The 27,157-nt window shown below is 39.9% G+C and overlaps 2 long non-coding RNA genes across 3 annotated transcripts; one reads left to right on the forward strand and one right to left on the reverse strand.

Annotated features, from left to right (window-relative positions):
• Positions 1-103: 103 nt before the first annotated feature.
• On the forward strand, positions 104-15,563 carry LOC131360277 (uncharacterized). Of its 2 annotated transcripts, none has more exons than XR_009205869.1 (6): positions 104-334; positions 507-569; positions 659-799; positions 910-1,095; positions 14,949-15,000; positions 15,231-15,563. It is a non-coding gene; the product is annotated as an uncharacterized LOC131360277 (long non-coding RNA). The 2 variants fall into 2 exon arrangements; XR_009205871.1 differs by having other exon boundaries at positions 15,241-15,563.
• Positions 15,564-23,574: 8,011 nt separating this feature from the next.
• Positions 23,575-26,637, reverse strand: LOC131359723 (uncharacterized). Its single transcript, XR_009205807.1, has 4 exons — positions 26,526-26,637; positions 25,699-26,141; positions 25,376-25,623; positions 23,575-25,246 (listed from the first exon to the last, which is right to left on the reverse strand). It is a non-coding gene; the product is annotated as an uncharacterized LOC131359723 (long non-coding RNA).
• Between the last annotated feature and the right edge of the window lie 520 nt (positions 26,638-27,157).

Here is a 27,157-nt window from a genome sequence, read left to right on the forward strand (position 1 = left end):
AGAAAAACGTATCCGTCACATTATCCCGCCCCCCCTTTCAACCGATGAGGATGATTGATGGGGAGGTTACATAATCCTACGTCATCAGACCGTTAATCACAAACACACACACACACAAACACACAAACACCCCTGTGTGTGACACACTTATGTACATAAACATACATTTTCTACTGATATGGCATATTGTATAAGTTTATCTCCAGAATATGCCATATTCCCTTAGTCATCGTTGGGTCTCCCAAGTGGTTTCACAACTTGGAGGATCTGACAGAGGGTACAGAACTTCTACGCTCTCCAATCTAACTTTTAGAGATCACGGACCTTTCTGCAGGTGAGAACTTTTTCACTAACTTGAACCATTTCATTTCTGTGTATTAGATTGAATGTCATCTAATGTCAATAATATTATTATTAGAATAATATAATTAGAAAGAATATCTTGTTCTATTTACTTATAGAAGGAAACAGATATATAAAGTTTAATTTGATACATTTAATTACAGAACAAGGTCGGACTATACATATCTGGCAGTAGTGTCTAGGAAATCGAAATCAGTCAGCATTAGGTAATTTCATTATGTCTCACAGAACATTGTTTTAAGATGAAATGTATAACTCGGAATACTAATAGAATCTTTTTCTTATGATGTCTTAGACAACAGCATAGTGATTATTTCAGATGACGAGTGTCTTGAAACATCAGCGCAAGGCTTAAGAACAACAGAACGATCTGACTCGGACCCAAGGCCTACCGCTTCAGTTCATCCGTGACCTAAACCAATTCCTCGAATTGCGGGTAAGTCATAACATAAAATGTGAATACTCTAAAAATGTAACCAACCCATTCAAGGATTGTAAAAAAGCTCACCCTTATACATGTTATTAATAATATCCTTTCTAATCCAGAAGTGAGTGATACTGATGAAGAACAAGAAGACACAGGCCACGTTTTCGACGGAGGAGAAAATAACATCGATCAAGCGGCTGCATATCCTGAGGAGTGTTTCATCACATTGAACGGATTCTTTCGACTAAGAGACGAAATATTTGGAAGCTTTGAGCGTCTGTTCAATACACTTGACAACACTTCAGGTATTGAATAGCTACAATCTTTATATGATACTCTTGAATGTCTGAATAGCTGTGTTACTGTGAATATAGAGTTGATAAAAAGATTTCACAATAGACATGGCGCAGAAGTGATCTCAGTCTTCAGGGGCTAAGAAAAAAGGGGTGAAAATAATCTACCGTCTTATGATTTCGGTTTTGATGAAACTTTTCTAGTAGTTTGTTCCAGCACAACTCTGAACCCTTATTTAACAGATGCTATCGACCGGTTAAACGAGAGTTTAGGACCATCACAGCAGCTTGTTAGTCAGACCCCTATTACAGATTATAGTGACATCATTACACCTGAGACACAACAACACGACATAATCAGTGAACTTAACCAGACTCTGTTAGCATTACAGAATAGTCTAAATGAACAAGGTTACTCTACACAGTTGAATCCCTTCAATGGATTAATGGATGCAGTTAACCAGTTGAATGTTAGTCTAAGAAGTCCTGAGCCGGTTAATACCCAATTTGAGCATTCCAATCATAATTCAGATCATAATGTATCAAATACACCACATACTCAACACGACATATTCAGTGAACTTAACCAGAGTCTGCTAGCATTACAGAATAGTCTAAATGAACAAGGTTACTCTACCCCCTTGAATCCAGCGTTATTAGATACGGTTAATCAATTAAATGATAGTTTGGCTTTAGCCACAGATCAAAACATCAACGAGGTCTCTACTTCAGAAATCGAGTATAATCATACACCGTTATCTCCACATGATCTGTTTCATGATCTTAACCAAAGCCTCAGTATGTTAAATGCGGGTTTTGTAAACTTTTTTGATACCGTTGCTTCACAAAACACTCAAACTGTAAATGTTTGACCGATTTATGAAGAGTATACGCATCCTGCTCGGCTAACCAATTTTTTCTCTCTACATCATTAACTCTTTTACCCATTTTCTCAACGATAGCCCTTTGCAAACTCTCAACACCGCCATATGAACCGGGGTCGGATGGTGTATAATGTTTTTCAATAGTCGTTTACTCATTCTGAAGTATCAGAACAATAATGATCAAACAAGATTATAACATAGATATATAACACATCTATTTAACATAGATTAATGTTTTTATTAAAAAAGACACATCATGTGGTTAATGTTATGTAAACATTTCAAATCAAAGGATTAAAACAAATTAAACTTTATTTTTATAAAACATTTTTTAAAATAATAATTTCAAATAATCAATAAACTAAAACCAAATAACTTTATTTTATAAATCATTTTTTTAGAATATACATATCACAATTTAATTTCAAATAATCAAAGGATTAAAAACAAATTAAACTTTATTTATAAACATTTTTTAAAATAATAATTTCAAATAATCAATAGACTAAAAACAAATTAAACATGAATGGGTTTAGTGAAAATACCCAGGGTGGTGTTCATCGATTTCAAATGGTGATGATCTCAGTCTTTAGAACTCTCGGAGTCAGAACCGACATGGCGTGCTTTGAGGTTTCCCAAGTATGAGGGGGTCTTGGGGTTCCAGAGACGAGTGAAAGGTCCAGTAATCCACCACATCTTCATACACCTGTTCGCTGCAGAGTTCCTTCGTTTTCTCTTTAGCCTCACTCAGAACCGATTTGATGGAGGGTTCATCTTTCCAGTCGCATATGGTAGCTTCAGCGATACCCTGAATTTTTTCTAAGGATGGAGTTTTTTTGACACCGCACATTTTCAGTCCTTTAGCCACAGCGTATTTCAGCCACAGTTTAAACAGTTTTTTCATCAATCTGTGGGAGTTCATATGCAGGTAGTATTGTTCAGGATCGAAAAGGCACGAGTGTTGGCATTGACTTGGGTGGTCAATCGCACAACCGTTAAAGTTGTCTTTGAGATCTTGATCGATGATCCTGTCCAACAGTTCACCCATCACAGTGCGGATGATAGCCAGAACAGGGGTGTATTTCTACCAATCAGTTTTGTCGTTCATAGACAGATAGGTTAGATTTCTTTTTCCTAAGGAATCAGCAATGTTTTCATCGTCTTTATAACCAGAACAGGACGCATCATCATCACACTCGGAAGCGACCGGGGTGTAGAAGAAGGGGTTGAATTCTTGAGACATTTTGTTCTCAGATAATCAGAAGTTTTACAACTCAAAATTTAGTCTGGGTCATATATACAGCGTTAGGGGCGGAGTCAGTAGAAGGTGTGGTTTCTGTTCAGTCTTGAAAGACTATCGAATCAGAAAAGTTCCTCTAGTTTTACTCGTAATGCTTCCATTTCTTTGATTCTCACCACTTTTTCGAATGATCTGCTGATTTGATTAAAGTACTGATTTAGATCATGCCAGCTGGCACGTTCAAACCTCACTTCACAGATCTCTCCATCTTCAGATGTGTAGGCTTTGGCCTTAGCGGTGGTAGAAATATGTAGTGAGACTTGATTCTTGGAGAAATTTGTTGCTCTGATGCGGTATGTCAGATGCGGAGATGCATAGTTTTTCCATTTCCGTTTGTAGGCAGTCGGTGAAAAGAAATCCATCCGAATGATGTAGTCAAAGTCTTTACACCATTTACGAAACTTGTTCCAGTCACCCAGGTCAAAAGTCACCATCTCCGTGGCATTGCTCCAGTGAATCCGCCCCGGTCCCGATAGCTTGAAAAGCGTTACGTCTACTGATTCTACATTGAAAAAAAAACCGACTGTGCAGTCTTCTGATAATGTCCAGTATTGAACATTTTCGCATTCTAAGATGTCTGAAAATCAACCCATAGTAGATTTCTGTTTTTTAGGTGCACCAGGACAAGTAGCCATAGTTGCGCTCAATGAATCTACGATATTCTGTATGTGGAAACATAAAGTATTTCAAGGGGAGAAAATGGGTGTGTCACATACAGGGGTGTTTGTGTGTTTGTGTGTGTGTGTGTTTGTGATTAACGGTCTGATGACGTAGGATTATGTAACCTCCCCATCAGTCATCCTCATCGGTTGAAAGGGGGACAGGATATTGTGATGGATACGTTTTTCTGATTGGTTGAAAAGGGGCGGGACATTGTGACGTGGGCGATTCTGATTGGTTGTCAGACCTGTCAAAAACGAAGTAATGAAAAGGACCCCATAATTCTCTCACACTGGGTATAGATTTGGTACATCCTTACCCATTTCTTAACGCAACAGAGAGTAGACAGAACCTGTTCAATTTCTGAACAATACTGGGCATAAAAAATGTATTCAACATTTTGTGCATGCAAAACTTGATTATTCAAATATTGTGACAGTGTTTCTCTTTTGTCATTATAAGCTGAAGAACCATCAGGAAACAAAACAGGAAAATATTTAGCTTAATTTGTCTTATCGGCAAGCATTTTCACTGGATTATTTCCCTCTGCAGGGGCGAGGTTCAAAATACCATCAAAGTACTGATTGAGTACTTCTCACCCGATGTCTACAGGTTGCAGAAGTGTCCATAAACACACAGTGCTGTTGCCTATCATGTAGCTCCACAACCACGTTTATATTTTCCAATTCACTCATTTGTATCATGTTCATCTTGTCTAATAAACCTATTTAACCAACCATCATTACCGTATTTAAGTAAAAAAGGGCCTGTTTAATATTTGTAGTGTCTGCATACTGGTACTCATAATGACCTTTATATACTTTACACACATTAAATACCCCTCAGTTTCTGTTCTAGGCAAAACATTTGTTATATCTTTAACATTAACTGGCACACAAGTCACAGGACTATGAACTCCATTTTGTCCACCTTTTGGTAAAGCTAACATTTCCATAAATGGAATATGCAATGATATCAAATGTTGCTCTACACTATTGAGACAACGCAGCTCTTCAGGTATGGGTTGTGATTCCGGATTATTAACTGCACTTACTGCTAGCATTTCACTTTTTTCAATTTAGAATGACAAGCTGGCCTTTTGTATGAATTCGCCTGTTAACAGGGAATAACACAATTATCACTACACTTGTGCAAAAAATGATCTGTAATACATCTACCAGCTACCAATAACACTGCTGAATCCTTGTTGTAATTTTGAGCTCTACAGCATAATACTTGCTTTATAAATAACCATATGTGGCAGACACAACGAACAGATTCTGGCCCAGAACTAACTATCAAAAAACTGCTTTTGGACAAAATCACAAACCTGTTGATTTTGTTTTAGTTGTTGCCTTCATTTTGCTCATTCTTTTAATATTTTCTCTACATAACAAACTATTATGATCTTTTAATCTTGTGTAGATGAATAATCTTCCACAGATGTATACTGATGTATTAAGAGATTTTTATATTCAACACTGTGCAGTTGCGTGTGTTTTACACTTGACAGTCTAACTGTCTGGTGAGGTTTCTGTGTACCACATATTACTTGTGCTACTGCCCTAAAGAAACAATTTCCCTCACCTACAATACTAACTGTTTTACAAGGATGGCCCATTGCTCTGGTAGTTGGTGGAAAATGTACATTTTCACCATTAAACTCTGTAGCGAATCTAGCTCAACATTTAAATATTTAAGGTAACTGGTTATAATTAATTATAAATATTCAAATGGGGGTTTTAGAACTAATTGTCAGAGAATCAATAACGCAATTATTTGATTTGTTCATCCAGCAAACAGACCGTATAATAATTTATTAATTCCATGAAAAGTTATCTTCCTGGCCAAGAAAGAATAACTACTTTATAAAGTACTAGCTGTAATATAGCATGTAGCAAGAGCAATGTTCAGGGACCCCGAAATTGTGAGCCAAGCACAGAGACAATCACTTGTGAATAAAATGCATTTAATAAAACAAAAACACACAACACATACTAACTACGACACACATACATAAAAGACAGGATGAGGATTATAGAGAGGGGATAAGTAGGCAAAGAGAGATTGAGATTAAGGAAGAGAATACGGAGGAAATCAGAACGAGAGAGAGAGAGAGAGAGAGAGAGAGAGAAAGAGATCAAATATGGCAAGTTTCAGATCGAGTTTTGGTTACCACGTGTGAGAATCGTCAAGGTAATTTCGCCTTAATAAAGGGGCTTCAGCTTAAAATTGCGGATCTAAAATAATTGGTAGCTTTTACTTGCATTGGTTCGTTGACAAAGCGTCTTGATGTAGTGGATCAAGGAGGTTCGGAGATTCAAAGTCCTCGGAGGAAGCGAGAGATTCTGCTGGAACAAAAAGGTTTCGGTGGTGCAAAGTTCCTCGATTGAATCTGCCGCCAAAGTCTCAAGAGAAAGTGAAAGTCTTGTCCTGAAGAGAGATCGGCGTCGAGTCGGGCGGCGATAGAAGAGGTCATGCCGGGAAGAAAAGGCGCGTGGGGCCAAGCCGAGCTGAGCAGAGCAAAAAGCTGAGCAAAAAGCCAAAGCTAAAAAGTGGTAATACAACCATAAAAATGTAAAGGCAAAAGGGGAATCCATATACAGGTGTGTTAGGCATGGGTCAGGTAGGGTTTTTACTATTGTTTTATTGAAACTTGAATCAAGGAACTCTCCTTATGTGTGTGCATGTGGGGGTCAGGATGAGCGTTTCCAGATGCGGTGTGTGTGTGTGTCTTCAGTCAGAACTTTGGTCATCCCCCGGTCAAGGCATTGATTCGGTTTAGATTAGGGAATTCTTGTTGACTTTTAACGGCAGTAAAACTGCTGGGCGCAGGGTGATTTGCATGTTAAGGTCACAAGTTGATGGTGAGTTCCAGGGGTGTGAGGCTGGGCTATCAGTACTGATGGTCTGCAGAACTCCAACATTCATGGTGGTAGAATACCTCCTTTATCTCCAGTCTTTGTTGGGGGTGGGTTAGGCGTTATCCAGAGCCATCAGACGTCCCGGCGCCTGGCTCTCATGAGTTACAGCATGTCGGTTGAGGTATAATGAAATGACTATAAGTAGTGATAGCTCAGTTGTGAGCTGTGTAATAGTTAATTGAGTTTTTGAGAAGGATGCAACGGATCCCATGAGCAAGTGAGCCGACCTGGAGACGCTACAACTCTATACAAAGTTTGCTACATAATTTGTTTTATTACACACTTGCCTGAAATTAAACATTCTGTTACTCTCATCAGCCAAACAAAGTACATCTGAATCTTCATCAATTTTGGCAATTGTTCCAGGTATTTCAGTGGTCTCCTCTACAGATCATTTCTCTCTTCTTCCCCACTCACACTTTTACACTGATATCCTCTCTTCTTACCTATTACTGTCATCACACATGACTTCTGAGACACTGCCACGCATTCTGTTTTGAAGTACAACCCACACACCACTTTCAAAAATCTTCACGTCTCTATCAATACCAGCAGCCAAATTTGTAATGTGCCCTAATACACAACTCAATGTTTGGTGATACACAACCACACTAAAGCCATTACCATCAGTCATCCCAGCACTGTTACATGCATGAGAATAAACCAGAGCAAACTGATTATTTTGCTTAATAATAGCACCGGTGCTACCTTTCATTCATTCATTGTCTCCTGCTTATCCGGAGCCGGGTCACGGTGGCAGCAGTCTAAGCAGGGATGCCCAGACTTCCCTCTCCCTAGACACTTCCTCCAACTCTTCCAGGGTAATTCCAAGGCGTTCCCAGGTCACCTGAGAGACATAGTCCCTCTAGCGTGTCCTGGGTCTTCCCCGAGGTCTCTTCCTGGTGGGGCATGCCCGGAACACCTCCCCTGACAGACGTCCAGGAGGCATCCAAAACAGGTGCCTGAGCCACCTCAACTGGACCCTTTCAATGTGGAAAAGCAGCGGCTTTACTCTGAGCTCCTTCCAGGTGACAGAGCTCCTTATCCTATCTCTAAGGGAATGCCCCACCACACTACGAAGGAAACTCATTTCGGCCGCTTGTATCCAGAATCTTGTCCTTGCGGTCATGACCATAAGTAAGAGTAGGAACATAGATTGACTGGTAAATCAAGAGCTTCACCTTTCGGCTCAGCTCCTTCTTTACCACAACAGACCAGTACATAGACTGCATTGCTGCTGCCGCTGCACCACTCAGTCTGTCAATCTCACTCTCCATTCTTTCCTCACTCAAACAAATCTCAGATACTTAAACTCCTCCACTTGAGGAAGGAACACCTCCAACCTGGAGGGGACAAACCACCTTTTTCTGGTTGAGAACCATGGCCACGGATTTGGAGGTCTTCATCCCAGCTGCTTCGCATGCGGCTGCAAACCGCCCCAGTGCATGCTGTAGGTCCTGTCTCGAAAGAGCCAACAGGACAACATCTGCAAAAAGCAGAGATGAAATCCTGTGGTCCCCAAACCAGACTCCTTCCAGCCCCTGCCTGCGCCTAGAAATTCTGTCCATAAAAATAATGAACAGAACTGGTGACAAATGACAGCCCTGCTGGAGTGTACTGGGAACAGGCCTGACTTACAGCCGGCAATGCAAACCAAGTTCCTGCTCTGTTCATACAGAGACCGACACAGCCCTTAACAGAGGGCCATGGGCCCCATACTCCCGGAGCACCTCCCACAGCATGCCATGAGGAATACAGTCGAATGCCTTCTCCTAGTCCACAAAACACATGTGGACTGGTTGGGCAAACTCCCATGAACCCTCAAGCACCCTGTGGAGGGTACAGAGCTGGTCCAGTGTTCCTTGAATAGGATGAAAACCACATTGTTCCTCCTGAATCCCTATAGTTGGAACACATCGTCCGATCCTCCTTCTTAAAAAGAGGGACCACCACCCCAGTTGCCCAGTCCAGAGGCACTGTCCCTGACCCGCCACGCTATGTTGCAGAGACGTGTCAGCCAAGACAGCCCCACAACATCCAGAGACTTAAGTTACTCAGGGTGAATCTCATACACCCATACAGCTGCTGGACTACCTCAGTGACTTCAGCTTGGGTGATGGATGAATCTACGTCTGAGTCCTCAGCTTCTGCTTTCTCTACAGAAGGTGTGTCGGTGGGATTGAGGAGATCCTCTAAGCATTCCTTCCACCGTCCGACAATATCCCCAGTCAAGTTCTCTGTAAACAGTGTTGGCAGAGAGCTTCTTACTACTTCTGAGGTGTCAGATGGTCTGCCAGAATTTCCCAGAGGCCGATCGATAGTCATTCTCCATGGCCTCACCAAACTCCTCCCAGACCCAAGTTTTTGCTTCCACAACCACCCAGGCAGCAGCTCGCTTGGCCTGCCAGTACTTATTTAAAATAAAATAAAATCTTAAAACTAAAATTAAAACCAAGAAAACACAATCCAGAACATTAAACCACTCTAAAATCACAGCCTACCCAGTTGGGGGAGTGCTTGCTGTTCCCTAGTGGATGTTTTCCAAATTTTCCTTAGGTTCTTAAAACAAACCACTTAAATTAAATTCTTTAAAGAAAGGGGACAAGGCTGCATACACTCCCTTAAGTGTCCAGTTGGTGATCCGATCCCTGGGTAACCTTCACATAGCAACCCATGTAGACATTCGAGAGGGTGGAGGGAAATTTTCCTTTTTTCTGCTTTCACCCTGACCTGCTCCCCACTACCTGAATGTGCAGCTTATCGAGTCTGTGTTCGAAAATGGTTATACAATGTGTTATTCTTTTTACTGCTTCTAATTTGGTATGAATGTTGTCCGAGTCTATTTGTTAATTTTTATGATAATGTTTATAATTTTTATATACAGTGTGTGTGTGTGTGTGTGTATATATATATATATATATATATATATATATATATATAATATATATATATATGTAGGGTCTGCTCAATTGGAACACCTAGGCCAGAGGAGATGTATTTTAGGTATTTAGTTTGTAGAGTTTAAATGTTTTTTTGTTCTTGCTGTTGTTATTCATTTTAGCATGTACTAACGTCCTTTACCTAATGGTTTCAAAAAAAGTTTGTCTAAAAATGCAATCTTTTCTTTATGCATGTTGTGAGTGACCTTAATTGTTGTGTAATGGAAATTTAAGAAAATATAAGATATAAATTCCGAATGCCAAATATGTCATCTAAAAACCTAAAATACACTTTGGGTAACCGGCTGCATTTCAGCAAGGCTGATTCTTCCCAGTTGCTCATATACAGGTTCATATATGCTGGGGCGAACTTTTTACCCATTGGGGTACCGTGAATTTGAAGGTAATATTTTACATTAAATTCAAAATTATTCCTTGTTAGGCTTAGTTCTTTTTCTTTGAAGGTGTGTTTAGGATGGAAAAATATATTTGAGTATTTATTTTTTATGTAGTTCTTATATAAACTTACTTGGCACGGGCGCTCCTCCAAGTTGTCATGCTGTGATCAGGTGCTGGGGTCCCGTCCCAGGGGAGTTTTTTTTTTTATTTTGGACTAGGAGTGGGGCCAGAATTGGGGTTGGGGTTAGAGCTCTCTCGGTTTGTGGTGATTATATAAGTGCTATTGCTTTATTCAGGGTGGTGGTGGGGGTTCCACAAGGAAGTCAAGACCAGTCATCCTTTTAGCCATAAGTGTTAAGTGCTGCTATCCTAAGAAATCTTTTACTGTATCAAGGTCTGAGAGCTTTAGAATAAGGTTTGAAAATCCTGTTCTTCGGTGCAGATTCAGTGAAAACATAAGTTTTTAATTAAGCCTTTAAAAGTGTGTTTTGGGTGAAAGCTGGATTTATGCAGTAAGGTGTTTTTTTTTTTTTTTTAAAAATACCTTTGTTTTGAGTGATCTATAATTTGGTGATGGTTTACTCAATCACTGGTGTCCATAAATTTGATGGATAATGGTTCAGTTTTGTATTTAACTGTGATGTTCGGGTGATGTGTGTTTGCTGTTTTAATAAAGTGATCAAACTCCTCTTCCCCGTGTTCCCACACTCCAAAACTGTCATCCAAATACCTAGAGTAGATGTCTGGTGTGTGTTGACATTTTTTCAGTAGTGATGTTTCCCAGTCTGTCATGTAAATGTTGGTGTTATGTTGTGCAAATATTTTGCCCATGGCTGTTCCTTGAATTTGTAAGAAGATTTGATTATTGAATTCAAAGTCATTCCTGGTTAAGTTTATTTCAAGAAGTAGTAAAATGTGCTTGTCTGGTCTGTTGGGATCTGAATGGTTTTGAAATTCTTTTACAAAAGTCCTAATTCTGTGGAAGTGTATAGACTATCAATGTCTATGGTAAAAAGAAGTACATTATCAGTCAGTTTAATAGTTTTTAATTTATATACAAAATCATATGTGTCTACTACTATAGCGTGCCCCTGGGGATCTTGTGGCCCATGCTTCTGCATGGGTTTGTATTTTTGGTAAAAATGTAAAATAACCTGGATCTAGGAGTGTCTGGACCAATCAAGTAGTTTCTTTTTTTTAAATTAATTTAATGTTTCTGATGTAAATCCATGACTCTCAACTGTAAGTTTGATTTCTTCCTGAAGTGAATGTGTTAACTGCATGTAATGATTGTGTTACTTAACTTTCTATTGGCTTCGATTAAGTATTGTTTTGTCCATAATGACTGTACCTGAACCTTCATCTGCTGGTTTAATGACTATATATTAGTTTGGCATTAATGAGTAAATTTCTTTTTGTGTTAAATTATCTGGCATGGCTATGTGGTAGTTTGAATTAATGGCTTTGTAATTATGAACTAATTTTTTTATGTATATATTGTCACATGTCAAATGTGGTGGTTTTTCAATTGGATTTCGTTTTGATTTGGTATTATAGAGGTGTAGAGAGAGAGAGAAGACAAAATGGTTCAAAATTTTTAATGTTCTCTTGTATGCATGAACATCCCTCATCAGGGTCCCCTGGGTCTGGCACACCTGGTGTCAGGATGAAGGTGAGCCTTCTCTTCAACAATCATCATCTGTGTTATGTTATGAGTGAATGATGGGTGTGTAAATGGTTGAACTGTAGTTGCTTTATGGCTATTTTTGGGGGTGATGTTCTCTATTGTTAAGGACAACTACTAAAACGACCTTTTGTATGTGGATGGGTTGTTTTTCAAAGTATTTTAGAACTGGGTTAGGGTTTGTGTTAAGCTCAGGGTTGGGGTTAGTATTAGGGTCAGGGTTGGGGTTAGTATTAGTATTAGGGTTACACTCCAAAAGTTTACACACCCTCAGGACAAAAACAATGAATTGTCAAAGAAGCTTTGTCACTTCAACCATATATAACAGATGAAGTGAAACAACGTTCATCCTAGACCAGAGGTGCTACACAGAACACAAAGTACAGTGACACAGACAAACACAGAGCTATAACATAGAGATAAAAAAAATTAAACTATAATTTAAAAATTAAAATTAAACTATACATAAGGTGCAGTCTTTAAGAACTAGACATAAAACAGAAGTGCACAGCAAGACAAGACAGTGCAGATAAACAACATATAGGCCGACTTTATGCAATTTACAAGACAATGTTAGTCAGTGAAAGAACAGTGTATACAGTGATTGCAGATATTAAAGTGACACATGTAAACAGGATTAATATAAATATATATAAATGTAAAGTGACGTGCGTGCAAACAGGACAATTTAGTGTGTGTTCACGTAAATTGTTTTATCTAGCCAAGAGCCAAATTCTTTGACCAGGGTTTGGGTCAGCGAGGCCTGCTACCAAAACCACATTGCACCGAGGGCGCTCCCTTAGAGAGGGTAAGGAGCTCTGTCACCCGGGAGGAGCTCAGAGTAGAGCCACTGCTCCTCCACATCGAAAGGGGCCAGTTGAGGTGACCCGGGCATCTGTTTGGGATGCCTCCTGGACGTCTTCCTGGGGAGGTGTTCCGGGCATGCCCCACCAGGAAGAGACCCTGGGGAAGACCCAGGACATGCTGGAGGGACTATGTCTCTCGGCTGACCCGGGAATGCCTCGGAATTCCCCCGGAAGTGTCTAGGGTGAGGGAAGTCCTTGCAATCCTGCTTAGACTGCTGCCCCTGTGACCCGGCTCCGGATAAGCGGGAGACAATGAATGAATGAATGTTTTATCTCCAAAATCAGCAGCAACAATCCTAAATGTCATGAATATTCCTGTCTTTTGTTGAAGTGTTCTTTTTAATTATTTTAATCAATGTTCAACATTTTTATTACTATAAAAAAAATCCACGAACATTTCATTTTATTTTGAACTTTTCTAAGGCGTTTTGTTTGAATATTAGGCCTAGTCCACATGTATATGGGTATTTTTAAAAATGGAGTTTTTTCCTCCTTTGTTTTTAAAAAAAAATCTCATCCACATGAAAACGCAAAAACTCGGTCTGAAGCGCTGTCAAGAGCATGCACAACCAACAGGTGGCGATATAATCTCAACCGTAAAGCCATGTTGGCCAATCAGAAGCCTGAGATGCCGACTTCACAAGCAGTGTTGCCAGATTGGGTGCGTTTCCGCCCAGTCAGGCTTCTTTTGGTCATGTCTCACCGGGAAAAAAGTGCATTGGGCGGGTTGATAATCTGGGCTGTTTTGTTTTGTTTGTTTGTTTGTTTGCTTGTTTTTTTTAATGCAACTGGCGGGTTTTTATTTTTGACTATAAACATATTTTATTAATTTTCTATTCAAACGATTAAATAAAGTGTAATATGTAATGTTGATGTTTTAATTAAATGGTTCATTTTAGCCAATGAGGTTCAGGAGAGATGTGTCCAGTCAGACTTCAGTCTTGATTAGCGGGTTGTTAATCGTTCTACTCGTTAAGCCGATATCATAAAGCTATTATCTGTTATTGTATTAGTTATAACAGTGTGCATTTTGGGCTGATATTTTTTTTTAAATGGGCGGGTTTTAAGCTGTAGTTGGGCTGGAAATCTTCAGTCCAATCTGGCAACCCTGTTCACAAGCCAAAACTCTCCGGTTTCTCTGTCTACACGATCACACTGCAACGGAGTTTTTTAAAAAACTTCACCCTGGCAGGAGTTTTCAAAAATGTTCGGTTTCAGTGACCGGATGCTGCGTTTGCATGTGGACATACGGCCAAACCACATAAAAAAAAAAAGCTGCGGTTCTAAAAATTCCCGCGTTCGTGTGGACAGGGCCTCAGTTAGCCCCTAACGCTAATCAGTGTGGAGTCCTGACTCTGAGAATATCTGAGCTGGTGGAGAAGAAAGAAAGCTTTTATTAGTTGCCCTAACCAGATAACATGCATCCTGTACAAACAGCCAACACAAAACACTACAACACAGATACACAAATTACCAGTGTACATTCTGTGTATTATACAGTACAGAGTGTTCTTGTAAACACACACACTTCTATAATAGCAGCAGTTGAAATGTGGTGTAAAAAAACATCATGTAAACAGTTTTAATATGAGTGGTCCTGTAGATATGGAGGTATACTGAGTGAGTGTTTGATGGAAGGTTTGCTCAATTTATACGAAGTCATCATTCACATGTCTGAGTTTTTCTGCAATGGCTTCCTTCTTTCTGGAAAACAAATTAGTAAATATAGTTGCAAGCAATGATGATTGGGCCCAAGCATCGCCGCCCAGGCACACCAGGCTCCTGGTGAAAAAAGTTGAAAGTTGTTTGGCCCTTTTTACATCTGTTGAAATGTACTTTATTTGTTTTATCACTTGCAGTTTCTTGAGACAGTGAAGACAACATCTATTCAATGGACTAGTAATGTAATTTATTTCTGCTACAATCACCTGTCACACCATTCTCATGGTCATTTTAATAAAGCAGTTTGGTGCTGAAGTATTGGTTTTTGTTTTTGAAACATTTGTGTACCAGTGTAGTGGAAACTATTAGACAACACAAATATACTTGGCATGTCAGTCTGTATTGGATTTGTATGTTTGCAATGTCCATGTACAAATGTTTTTATTTTAAATTTATCATTTTTTGTGTATTGAAGTGTTTGTACTGTATGTATATGGTCTAATAATATGATTTGTGATTTCAATCTGATTGTATTTTTTGTGTTTAGATGCCAAAGCTGAAGAGATCCTGAATGTGGCATGAGCCAATGAACAACAAAAGTAAGAATGTTTCTCATTCTAATAATGCTTGTGTTTGTCCAAATATGTCAGCCATAGTAGCAGGTAATGAGGTTAGACTGAAGTCTGCAGAAGTGAATGAAGATTTTTTTTTTCCTGCAGTGTAGTTTCAGTTGTTAACCACAAGATACATAATGTGCATAGATGGCAGAAATCTGACCTTCATGACATTGGTACAGAGGGAAGTAAACTAAATTCATTATGTTTGAAAGTGTTTTTCAGATTCACTAACCAAAAAGAAAAGAGCACACGGTGATTGACTAGGATAGCGAAACTCTGGACAGCAGTAAAGATACAAGACTGCCCAAAGCAACAACTATCCCCATCCCTCTGGCATGATGATGAGACCATATCCAGGGATGCAAATCAACAGCCTCCAATGGAGGTAACTTTCAAAGCTGCAGTTTGTGTAGGCATTTTTCTCATCATTTGCCAATGCATTGTTATGATGTATGTTTTCCATATTGAGGTGCCAGATTGCAGATACTTCAATAATCAGTGTAGGATGTTCCCATTAACTGTGATGGTTCCTGAATGCCTCTGCTCCAAACCTAAAAATATTTGTACATCGAACCAAATTTTAAGAGAAGTCCTGTGATAATTTTGCCTAGTGGAATGGAGCCGTAAGTGTGGATAGGGTGAGGTCTTAAGGACGGGTAAGATTCTCTGAGGGCAGAAGTAGGACAACCAACTGCAGGGCTTCAGGGAGGTGTAATCTGTGTAAAGGAAGTAATGTGTTTCCGGGACAAAAGCATCAACCCAGACTGCCTCAACCAAGATTCCACTCCACAGTACACATCAGAAAGTGCTTGTTCATAAAAAGGCTTACAAATGATAGAGATGTTTAAGTTCAGTTTATCTGTATGCTATTTTTTTACATAGGCTTTTAAAGCAGCCTTGCCAAACATTTAGAACACTTAATCCAATCAATTATTAGTATGGGATCAGCAGCAAGACATCAAGAACCATCACTGAACAAAGGGTGTAAGTGACCGTGATTACCATTTGGGTGATGACACCTGTAACAATACCTAGCCAAGTTGTACGTGAACATGATTACCATTTAAGGACATCCGGCTAGATGACAGTATCACCCGGCCATTTGGGGGATACACAGTTCTTACGATAACTTGCGTTTAAAGTTTTCCTGCGTTCTTTTAGAGTCTGATGAACCCAAAGTACTTAATGCATTTTGTCACCGTTATGCTGCAATAAAACTACTTTTTCTTCTACGCCCTCATCGTTTTATTTTTCTTACAGTGGATAATGTGAATAAGTTAGTTCACAGTACTATTGGTTTCTGGTTCTTGGTTTTTAAAGGATATTGATTAGTGTCAATTTTGTTTCACTTCCCTTTTAATTTCCCTCAGGAACTGACCGGCATAACCTCTGGACCCTAAACCGTACCTGGGCGGCATATTCCATGTCCTCTGGAAAGCTGCAGATTCTGTGGAATTGGTTTAATTGGGATTTCACTTTTCCTTTAAAGGTGTGCTTAGGATGGAAGCTGCTCTTATGCAACAGTGTGTGTTTCTTTGAAAAACACTTTGGTGGCCAGACACTTTCTGCCCTTTTCTGGAGGCTTAAAAAATGTTTGTATAAAAACTCCACTTAGTCTTTCTGTATGTTTTGTGTGATTTTAATCGATGTGTGGTGGGAATTTAGAACCTCTAAAAATGTATAAAAATCTTCCTCTGGGGGAGTTCAAATATATAATCCAGAAACCAGTAGTACACTATTGGTAATTTAGTGCACTTGAGGAAAGCACACTCCTCCCCATGTACAGATACGGAGTCCAGGACAAGATTCAAGAAGCTTTTATTGTCATTTCAACCACATATCTGACGCAGTACATAGTGAAATGAAACAACATTTCTCCAGGACCTGGTGCTACAGAAACATACAACATATAATTACAAACACAGAAAAAACAACACAAAACAGGACACATAGTGCCGGAAAAAGAATTTGAATTAAATCAAATGAAATGATGTACAACTTTGAGAAACTGTAAAAAAAAAAAAGAAAAAAAAGGTAACTAATACATATGATTGTAAAATAAGAGCCCACTGCAAAATAATCAGTTTCTTTTTTTCTTCCAGGTTCCTGTGTTGGTCAGATGAAGAGTTTTGTTTGATTTTTTGTGAACTGCTGATGATTTTTTCTAAATTCAAAATATGACTGTTATTTAGAGTGTATATTTAAAGGAAATGACATCACATCAAAATAACCCAAGATCATGCAGCATTTCCAGAGCTTTAATAACTCAAATAAAACAAAATGTAAATCATTAGTAAACAGATTGTGTTAATGCTTTGTGTAAATAACATTAAGAGATCAGTATTTGGTGGAATAACCCCGATCTGCATGGGTTTTGGCTCCATGATCTCCACCAGTTTCTCACATTGCTGTTGGGGAACTTTATACCACTCTTTTTGCAAAAAAGCAAACAGCTCAGCTTTACTTGATGGTTTGTGATCATCCATCTTCCTCTTGATGACATTCCAGAGGTTTTCAATAGGGTTCACAGCTGGAGATTGGGCAGTGGGCTCTTATTTTTTTTCCAGAGCTGTATATAGTGGCCTGACAAGACGTATTGTGCAAAAATGCAGTAGCAGCGGTTGAGGTAGTGCAAATGGAAATAAACAAATATAGCAGCAGATGAAATATTAACAAGGGTTGAGGTAGTGCAATAAGTAATGAATAATATAGGTTTGTTCACACAGGTGAGTGTGTGTGTGTGTGAGAGAGAGAGAGTTTTGTACAATTCAGTCCTGGGTGTTGAGGATCCTGATGGCTTGAGGGAAGAAACTGTTACACAGTCTGGTTGTGAGGCCCGAATGCTCCGGTACCTCTTTCCAGGTGGCAGGAGGGTGAAGAGTGTGTGTGAGGGTTGTGTGGGGTGTGTAAGAGTGTGTGTGAGGGGTGTGTGGGGTGTGTAAGAGTGTGTGTGAGGGGTGTGTGGGGTGTGTAAGAGTGTGTGTGAGGGGTGTGTGTAAGAGTGTGTGTGAGGGGTGTGTGGGGTGTGTAAGAGTGTGTGTGAGGGGTGTGTGGGGTGTGTAAGAGTGTGTGTGAGGGGTGTGTGTAAGAGTGTGTGTGAGGGGTGTGTGGGTCTTGTTCAGAGACAGGTTGTTGGCGTTGCACCTCCTCTCTGTATGCTGACTCATCGTTCTTGCTGATGAGACCCACCACGGTCGTGTCATCGGTGAACTTAATGATATGTTTGGAGCTGTGCATTGCTGCGCAGTCATGATTCAGCAGAGTGAACAGCAGTGGACTGAGCACACAGCCCTGAGGAGCTCCAGTGCTCAGTGTGGTGGTACTGGAGATCTGGACTGACTGAAGTCTCCCAGTCAGGAAATCCAGGATCCAGTTGAAGAGGGAGGTGTTCAGGCCCAGCAGGCTCAGCTTCTCAATCAGCTGCTGAGGGATGATTCTGTTGAATGCTGAACTGAAGTCAATGAACAGCATTCATACGTATGAGTCCTTACAGTCCAAATGGGTGAGGGCCAGGTGGAGGGTTGTGGTGATGGCATCGTCTGTGGAGTGATGAGTCTTGATGCGACTCAGCTGTGTCTTGATGCGACTCATGATGAGCCTCTCGAAGCATTTCATCACTATTGGTGTGAGTGTGACGGGACGTGAGTCATTGAGGCAGGAAACCGTAGACTTCTTAGGCACAGCGAAGGTGGTCCCTAACCCTAGTCTTGAGGCACATTGGGACAATGGAGCTGCTCAGAGAGATGTTGAAGATCAGACATCTGCTAGCTGCTCAGCACATTTCCTGATCACTCTGCCAGTAATGTTGTCTGGTCCAGCAGACTTCTGTGGGTTAACTCTGCATAGAGTTCTCTTCACATAAGCTGTGGAAAGACAGAGCACCTGGTCGTTAGGAGGAGGGATGGTCTTCCTCACTGTTATGATGTTCTGTGCCTCAAACCAAGCGTAGAAGTCGTTCAGTGTGTCTGGGAAGGAGGTGTCACTGTCACAGGCAGGTGATGTCCTGTAGTTGGTGATTGCCTGAATGCCCTGCCACCTGCACCGGGAGTCTCCGCTGTCCTGGCCATGGATTCTCTGGGCGTGTGCGCGCTTCGCCTCTGATGCCGTGGCTCCTCCAAGTTGATAGAGTCGTGTTGGTCACAGCCTCCCTGAACATATGCCAGTCAGTGCACTCAAAATAGTCCTGAAGAGCAGAGATGGCTCCTGCTGGCCAGGTTTTAACCTGTTTCAGAACTGGTTTAGAGCATCTGATGAGTAGTCTGTATCAACATAAGAGATGTGGTGTGAGTAGCTGAGGTGGGGGCAAGATCCAGCATGCTTGCTCCTGGTCGCAAAGTCCACATGCTGATGGAATTTAAGAAGCATTGTTGAGAGATTTGCGTGATTGAAATCTCCGGTGATAATAAACAGTCCATTGGGGTGAGCATTCTGAAGCTCGCTAATAGCTCTGTAGAGCTCACATAGAGCCTCCTTAGCATTAGCACTGGGGGGAATGTACACTCCGACAATGAATACAGTGGTGAATTGCCGTGGTAAATAAAATGGCCTGCATCTAAACTCCACTAGCGATGAACAGTAATTAAAAACAAGCACCTTGCACCATTTTGTGTTGATGTGTCATCCACACCACCACCAAGTCTTGCTGCACAGAGCTGCATTTCTGTCGGCACGAGACGCGGTTAGCCCGGCTAGCTGAATGGCGGCATCTGGAACTCTGTCACTGAGCCACGTCTCCATGAAAACAAAGATGCAGTGATCTTTGTACTTACACCATGTAGTTTGCTGGAGTCGGATGTAGTCCAATTTATTTTTCAGTGAGCAGACGTTAGACAAAATGATGGAGGGGAGTGCCGGCCGGCTAGGGTTTTTTTTTTTTTTTGCCTAGCATGGACACCCGCCCATTTTCCGCACTTCCACTTCCTTGAGCACTGCTTGCGACGTCCTCTCTCTCGGCCACCGGCATAGGGCGACGCATAGGACTGAAGGCCTGGTCTTCGCAGCAAGCAGAGTTTGTCAGATTACTAACTCCATGATTTCTGAGCTGTAATGTCGTCTGGCGGTTGTATACATCTACACCACTGTCTTTGATGTCCGTGCACCTTAAAATTCGGGCTAAAACAAAGAAATAGCACCATTTTGGTTCCAGAGTGCTACTGCCATGCCGCCATCTTGGAACATCTTTTCCCCATCGCTGTACCCTGTACCTGGAGATAATATTTGACATTGAATTCAGGCATTTCAAGTCAGGCTCATCTTTAAAAGCTTCAGCCAATCTTGCTGTCTGGGTATTTACTGAATGTGTTCCTAACTGCCCATAGACCCAGTTCTATGTCCATGTTTGTGTAAAGTGAATTGATATCTATGGTAAATAATTAAAGCAGTTTCTGGTACAAACAGCTTGTTTGTTTTCTTTACATAATCATGTGTGTTAAATATAACTACTGTGTTTTTGGCACAAGGGATTGATGAAATGATCGATGAACCCCGGCACCTGATACAATTCAGAACCACAATCACTGACTGGTCAACCGCATGGACTGCTGAAGGGCACAGTCCACTTCTCAGGTGGCTTGTGGATTTTCGGGAGCAGGTGGAATTGTCTCATTTGGGGAGTATCCCACTAAGCTAAGTAAATTGTTATAAATTTGGAATTTTCAAGGGATGTTAATATTTTATCATACTCTGGGTTTTGGTTAGGGACAGGATAAGAGTTAGGGTTATTAGCTTGTTATGTTCCTCAGCTTTAAACAAGATTTGTCTGTTTATGTGGCAGGAGAGGTGACTACACTCCTTAAGTTTTAGCCAATCAGAAGATGCACTGGAGGATATAAAAGCTGGAAGCGTTTATGGCTTCCTATGCATCATCATTGTTGGACTGTGACATCATCAATGCGCTATAGTTGTTGTGCTGGAAATCGCTGGTGGACACGAGAGCCGTTTATTTTAAGGGGATGCATGTGCAGGCAATGGAATTCATTTTATCTCAAGATTGAGTGAATGAACATAATGTTGCTTTTTTAACATTGTGACCTCAATTTAAATAAAACATAATTTTATGGGAACCCACTGTTTCTGACTCTGTGTGACAAGTGAACCTGTGCAAGCCTTGTTGGACTCAGTTTTTTTTCTTGGGCGGTGCAATTTAATGTTTTTCATCTTTAACTAAATTGATTCTAATTGGAGGTTGGTTTGGTAATAAACTACCTCATCTACACTTGAGTCCTTTTTCCTCCCCCCACTGGCGCCACATTTACTATGATAAACACTTTATTATTATAAAGGTATTTTTATACAGGAGATGTGTTTCTGTGGGTCTTTAATTTCATAACTTAAACCTCACAAATAACATTTCCTGTTTAATGAGATTTTAAACAGAAAACACGTGATTAGTGTTAATTGTAAAACACGATGACCCCCCCCATTTGTTGGATTTTACTTGGTAAAAATAAAAACCTGTATAATTCGTGCAGTGACGAGAATTCACCCCTAGGTGGAGACAATGCTGTATTTTAAATCCTCCTCAACTAGATGCATTTAAGAAGAGCAAGTGACTGTTAAGAAACTTTTATTAGATGTTCTAGCCAGATAAAGTGGCTTGTGAACAAACAGCCAACACAAAACACTACAACACAGATACACAAAATACCAGTGTCTATTATGTATATTGTGTACACTGTGTAACTATAATAAGAACAAAGAGTTAACTTGTAAACCTATACACTTATATAATAGCAGCAGCTGGTGGCAGTGTTGTGGAATGTGGTGTCTAAAACAGTTTAGTGAACGTGCAGACAGAAGACAGAATGTAAACAGTTTTAATATGAGTGCTGCTGTAGAATTAGTAACAGAGGATGGAATCCTGTTCATCATTTAAGATGTACAGTGTTTATTTCTCTCTTCAGCTTCAGTCAGTATTTCCTCTGAGATTGATGTTGTTCTAAAGGTCAAATTTATTACTTCTGAGTAAACATGATCACATCACTCTGAGCTCATGCAGATTTCAGTTCCTGATCTAAAAAAAACATACAATAGCAGGAAAATGTTTATCCTGCTAATATAGAACAGTGCTGATATTGGATTAAAAGCCCTCATGGGTATTTATTGGCAGAAGCTCAGGCTTCCTAAGCTCAGAACTTACTCTTGCTTTTTAACCAGTTTATTCAAAACTGAATTTACATTTACATTTTTTGCCAATTTGGCAGATGCTCTTATCCAGAGTACATAAGTGTTTTGAAGTCTCAATAAATACATTAACACTGGTTCTATAGGCCAAAGACTTAGGACACCATCAGCCTCAAAACTGAGTTGGGTTACAACAATACATAAAACAAACAGTGAAAATAAGAGCTAGTTTAAGGGCTTCAGGAAGTGGTAGGTCTTCATCTGTCATCTGAACACAGTCGGTGACTCAGCTGTTCAGACAAACAGGTTCAAGCTGCCAGAACAGAGAAGAGTCTAGATGTAGGCCTTCCTCTTACCCTGAGAGAGTCAGTCCATTCCTGGCTTTGTTAGACAGTCCATTCCTGGCTATGTTAGACAGTCCATTCCTGGCTTTGTTAGACAGTCCATTCCTGGCTTTGTTAGCAAGCATCAGTGTTTTAAATCTGATGCAGATACCGGAAGCCAGTGGAGGAGCAGCAGTGGGGTGGTGTGGGAGAACTTGATTTCAACCCACTCAAGTCACACAGCTGCATTTTGGATCATTTGCAGTGGATGAATTGTGTTCACAGGTAGTTCTGACAGTATAGAGCTGCAGTAGTCCAGTCTCAAAATGAACACAGACTGAACAAGTACCTGAGCAGCCTGTGTGGGTAGAAATGGTTGAATCCTTCTGATGTTGTACAGAAGAAACCAACATGAGGATGTGACCTTAGTAACATGGGAGGAAAAGGACAGTTGATTGTCCATGGTTACCTGAGGTTGCGAGCAGTGGCCGAAGGGGAGATCAGAGAGTTGATATCAGCAGTTCAACTGACAGCAGTTCAGTTTTGCTGGGATTGAGTTTCAGCTGATTGAGTTTCAACCCAATTTGGGTTGTTTTTAACCCAGCTGCTGAGTAAATATTGGACCAACTACATGCTGGGTTAATTTAACACAGCAAAATGGGTTATTTGTTTAACCCAGGAAGATGGGTTAAATATTCAATCCAAATGCTAGGTCATATTTAACTATAATGCTGGGTTAATTCTACCACATAAATTTGTCAAATGTTCGATCCAGATGTTGGTTCATATTAACTGGAATGCTGGGTTAATTCTACCTCACAAATAGGTTATTATTTTCATGCTTAACAGTAAATCTGTACAAAACTACCTATCTTTCACTACCCATGTCTATTAAACAGTTAAATTACTTTGATATACTGGCCTATTTTTTGCAAACCATACAAATATGCAATAAACAACACCCTATTAATTGTACAAATCATAGAAAAAATATTTATTTTTCAAAAGCACAAGAGCAGATCATTCGAAACAAGTTCAACAGCGACATCATTACTATACTATTACTCACAAGCACTAAGGCCAGAATGCAGTAATTGCACAAACAGGCTGGGGCAGCTGCTACAGAGCAGGATCTCTGTGACTTCAGATAGCTTCTCTGCAGTACAAAACTATCCAGCCCTGCTCTCATTGTAACATACTTACAAACATTGCCTGTTACTTTCAAGTAGGCGTCTATATTTCACAGAAACACTACACATAAATACAATAAACAGTTACCAACTAAACAAACTGTTTAGTGGGTAGAACCATAGATAAGATACATGGAACTATTCTGAACCAATGGGCAGCAGAATTAAAGGATCAAGTTTTCTAGTCTCTACTTGCAAGTAAGTATTGCTGAATGTATAAATTTCACAGGTGTGGACTCACTTCCTCCCAGTTCATAGACCACTTTCTGGATAAATTCCCATACAGGAGCACACTGCTTTGGATAGTTAATGTCAAAAATATAAAATGCCTTGAAGCACACATCAACTGCCCCAAGTAGTGTGCTTTGCTCCAGAGCCTGTCCCACCAGAATGACGAATGCCTGAGAGCAGCGCTGGTCATTATCTCCCAACGTCAGGATGTAGGGGTACGGCCTTGACACTTCAGCCTGCTGGAGGTATTCCACCATGTTGGTTCCAACCTTAGAAAGAAAGAAATGAAATAAAGTAAAAATTTTGTTGAAAAGCAAAGATTAAACTGAATAAGACTATCAATTTAGTGTGTAATAGTATTGATACTGAATAAAAAAGAAACCCAAGTGAAATCAAGTTAGAGAATCACTCTGTCATTATGGCAACATTTTACTTTCCCATTTCTTATAAGGCTAAAAATGTGCTTGTTGTTGACAAATAACCAGCAGTATACCATCAGTGCCATACAGCACTATAATCACACTCTCTCACCATCAGGAACAGCAGTTTTTCACAAACTATAAAAAGGCCATCACATTCATAACCAAACCTGCAGCCCCTGTTTGGAATTTAATTATCTGCACCAATTTATGAGTGTAAATCCAGGCGCAGATTATGGCTTGGAGGAGCAAGCACACAGTACAATGTCCATGGATCTATGGACATCACGACATGTGAAGGTGGTCTGGTCGTGGGCTCGCGCTGACTGACTGTCACTGGCACTACAGCCATGTGTAAATGCAACGTGAACAGTCAACTCACATTTGTGGGAATTTATCCTTCCACAATAGATTACAATTGCTTTTGACATCAGGTGCCATTGGTCCTACTTAAATGAGATCTGATCACAATGCAGGCAGACATAAAACAAATTAACAGACAGGACATAATTAGACATTATTATCTGGACAATGCCACTACATAAAAATCACATTTTAACAAAGCACCTTGTTGAGTCTTTCTGGAGTCTATCTCTCCAAGATATACTGTATATTGTTATTAAATTTCACTTTCATGCCTTATTCTTGATAAATTGATGGGATTTAATGCTAACAACATGAAAAATGGTCAAGCTGACATGTAAACAGTGAGGAATAGCTACTCCCACTGTTCTATGCATGACCTCAAACAATTTTTTATTTACTGATGATGTATGATCATGATGTATTTACTGGACTATTTTGAAGCCCAGGAATACCATGTTAAGTCTTAAGTCTTATCTCAATCACTCAATGCTGTGCCGGAAAACTTTTCGGCCAACTTTGTAAACCGTAGGTGGAAGCAACTCGGGTAGCAGTTTCAGTTCAAGTTCCCCCTTGGCATCTGTAGGAACAAAAGTTATCAACATGATGTGGATTGGCATATCTGAGTTTTGGCATTTAGTAGCCAAATATAAAACTTATTCTAAAAGTGTGATGCATAAAAAAGAAAAAAAACAAAAAACAATTTTACCCAGTGTCATTTCTTGTACAGGAAATTGCAGTTTCTTTTCCCGTCTCAACAGGTGTGGGATCTTGTCTGCATATATAGGCAGCCATGTTTCAAAAAGTTTTGGTGCAGCTTCTCCATGCAAAGCAAGAAAGTCCTGTGCAATCTAAAATGGATGGAAAACATGTATGCCGACACCTGGCTGAGGGGCTGAGAATTGTGTCTCAGCCATTCTTTTAGTTGTTCGGCTCTCTCTTCGGAAATAGTAGATTCTATAAAAACACAGAAAGGAATACTGTCAATGTTAATATTTGTGTTTTGCTTTATCAACACATTTTTCAGTTTACCTGGTATGTATGCCCTTTCAGGCTCACCATCTTCTTGCCTTTGCGGCCTGCTCACAGATCTCAGCTTCTTTCTAATGTTCCTAAGCCTCTCTTCAAGAAATCCAGTGGCTGGATGGTGGTTCCGGCCTTGGGTATACCATATATCCTGGCAAGAAGTGAAATCGTATGTGAATAGAGACTGGGCAGATCTCTTTTTCCTTTCCCATTTTCTACTTTAAGCAAAATGTAAGAAAATTTGACAAGGACTATAAAAGACAATTAATTGCATTTAACAAACACATTTCCATCATCTTCAGAACATTCTAAACATTTTTAGTTTGCATCAATTCCTCTATAAAGTTTTTCAAAAAGTACTCATGCAACCACTGCCTGATGTGTCTTTCAAGCAGGGAAAAGCCTGAACCAAAGATGAAGCCAAGGCCTTGTTTGTTTCGGAGGTAGATCTGTAAACATATATAGAAAAACACAAGATAAGTCAAAGACAGCGCTGTTGGAAGTCATGCGAGAAGTGGTTTCAAGACCTACACAATTATGTTATAATGAACCTGTGCGAATGCAAAAGTAATAGTTTGCATGGAAAAAAGACTGAAAAGACATTCAGGTTGACTTTTATTTTCCAGCTCTGTTGTTCTGCAAGTTGGCTATTTTTATGTACAGTTATGGTCTCAATGTCTGTTTTCATTGGCTGTTAACAAAGAGTCTGATAATCCACATAATCCTTCAAAGATCATGATTTATCATGATTTATGGCCATGATTTATCAAACATGTTTGAGCAAATTATGACATTGCTGATATGGATCTTTGAGAGAGGTATGAGTCCTTTACCTCCACATACAACAGCTGTGACCTAAACAATATGACTCCTGCAGACTTCTTCCCATCTAATGGTCATTTTCCATTCACTCTGGATCCACTGTGACTTGGAATTTAACCCTGTAAGACCCAAATATAGACAAAAATGAGCAAAAAATTTTTTTGACCTCTCAGATATTCTTTTAGGAGGCCTCTGATGTAGAAATTAAAGATTTTTCAAATTTTTTACATTTTAGTAAGTTTTTACGGAAATGTTGTAATATTGCAACCTTAGGCCTAGTTGGGAGCAGAATTTCTGTATTTCTACTCACTTTGTCTAAACAGATATACAGAACATTTAAGCATTCATTTGCAGGGTTGATTGCTTACTTAGCCCCATAACGGTATATATCATGAGTAATGATCACACAACAATCATAGTTTTATGAATAAGCATTTATTAATAAAAATATTGGAAAAAATTGTATTCACACAACTTTCAATGTGGGTTGAATGAAGTCTGTGTTTACTTGCAGTGATAGTCCCTAAGACAGTTCTTTTCATCTGAGAAGCACAGGCGAACATTGCACTTGCTACACAGTGTGTTTGTGTATCCATTATGCAGCATTTGCAGCATCCTCTCTTTGTCTTTACTGGGAAATGTG

This window comes from Hemibagrus wyckioides, linkage group LG01, assembly GCF_019097595.1.
Source record: "Hemibagrus wyckioides isolate EC202008001 linkage group LG01, SWU_Hwy_1.0, whole genome shotgun sequence".
Taxonomy (NCBI): Eukaryota; Metazoa; Chordata; class Actinopteri; order Siluriformes; family Bagridae; genus Hemibagrus; species Hemibagrus wyckioides.